This window comes from Echinops telfairi, unplaced genomic scaffold (assembly GCF_000313985.2).
Source record: "Echinops telfairi isolate 266 unplaced genomic scaffold, ASM31398v2 ScPeMD7_7420;HRSCAF=8458, whole genome shotgun sequence".
Classification (NCBI taxonomy): Eukaryota; Metazoa; Chordata; class Mammalia; order Afrosoricida; family Tenrecidae; genus Echinops; species Echinops telfairi.
The window spans coordinates 53,595,081-53,596,871 of NW_022111320.1; the positions used below are offsets into that span (position 1 = coordinate 53,595,081).

The 1,791-nt window shown below is 51.1% G+C and overlaps 1 protein-coding gene across 1 annotated transcript in view; it reads right to left on the reverse strand.

Annotated features, from left to right (window-relative positions):
- SFMBT1 (Scm like with four mbt domains 1) overlaps positions 1–1,791 on the reverse strand; it is a 113,784-nt gene that overhangs the window by 35,860 nt on the left and 76,133 nt on the right. The window lies entirely within an intron of this gene.

A 1,791-nucleotide genomic window follows, 5' to 3' on the forward strand; every position in this document is an offset into this window, starting at 1 on the left:
CTCTCTCCCCTTTTCCTTCCGAGTTCCCAGTGACACTTACGTTAGCCCTCCCGGTATTGTACCAGAGCTGTGGGGCCACTGATCTGTGTCTTCCCCACTCTGCGTTTCATCTCTGCGTTTCAGTTTAAATGATCTCTGAGGCCCATCTTCCGATTGCTTGTCATGGCTGTGCCACGCCGCGGAGATCCCTTCATCTGGTACTACGGTCCTCCATGCCTCTCACGTCCTCCTGCACACCTGTGTATCTACCACCCCGTGCAGCCCCGGTGGCCTCCTTAGCCAGGCTTTGCTTCACACTGCGGCTGTTAGGGGTCGGCTCCGAGCCACAGCGACCAGGCAGACTGCAGGACGGGACACAGCCCGTCCTCACCCCGGGTTTGAGTCCCCGCTGTGGCCCCTGCAAAGCCCGTGCCAGCAGCCGGCACATCCATCCCCGCTACTCCACACAGGGGACCGCCATTCCCCTGGTGGCTGTGGCAAGTCCCCTGGAGGACTGAGCGCCCCGCCTGCATCTGAGCGTCACTGACCACGGCCCCCTTTCTCGGTGTCCTCCTGCACGCAGGCCCCTTCTTCTCTGTGTGTGATCACGCTTTCGGCACTGCCAGAGTCTGACAATGATGGCAGAAGGTGCATTTGCTGCTCGACCTCCCTGTTGTTTGATCAGACGAGGAGAAAAATATGAGAGAGAACCCTGTCTCTTTAAAATTGCATTTAAAAATCGGGATGGAAGGAAGAGAAGTTTTCTCCATGTATAGCTTTGCATAAGTACATAAGCATGCCTGGATGTGTGTGCTGGGATGACACCACAAAGCACACTTGGAGGGTATTCAGTGGCTGCTAACAGGCTTCCCCTGGCTCCCCACCTGCAGCGGGTTACGTGTGGGCTGCTCACTGCAAGGTCAGCAGTTCAAAACCACCAGCTGCTCTGTGTGAGAAAGATGATGCTGTCTACTGCCTTCAAGATGGACAGCAGAACCCACAGGAGCACTGTCCCACCCCGTCCCCTAGGGGCGCTGTCAGGGAACAAGCCTCTCCTGGCAGCGTTTCCCAGGGTTAAACAATGCACCAGGCATGGGCATCCTTAGCTGGGATGAGCAGCCCCTGCCATTTCAACCTGTGACAAATAAAACAGCAGAGAAGTAATAATTAAGGGCAACTAACACGAGTGGGCTTTTACATGAGAATCAACTGGAGATAGCAAGGCTTTTTGGTTTATAAAAGCAGAACCTACAATAGTACGATTCAAATTTACAAAATCATGGACTACACTGAGTATCCTCGCTCCTCCTGAAGAAACAAAGCAAAACAGAAAAACCTATGACCTGATGAACTGCAATAGCTTTATAATCAGTAAGTTCATGATTTTGATGCAAGAGTTAAGGGTAAGTTTTAATAATCTCAGTTCACATAAACTGGATCACCGTTTTGACAATTGAGGGGAAGCAAACCTAAAAAACAAACAAACAAAAAACCCATAAAACATCCACCACCAGAGAGTCAGTTCTGACAGAGTGAAGTTGCCCTTCTGGGTTTCCAAGATTTTAAACCGTTTGCCGGCAGAGGTGGCCTCATCGCCCTCCCTCGGACTGGCTGGTGGATTACAACTATTGACCTTCAGGTCGGCAGCTTGAGGAGCAACCCACATGCCCTCAGAGCAAACCAAGCCCTGCGGTTCTTTGACGTGAAAGACAAGCAAGTGAAGCATTTTAATGGATGAGTTTATATATATATATATATCCCCCGAAAAAGGGACAGCAGGCCAAAGAATTTTTAAAAGGGGCAGTAGGCCAA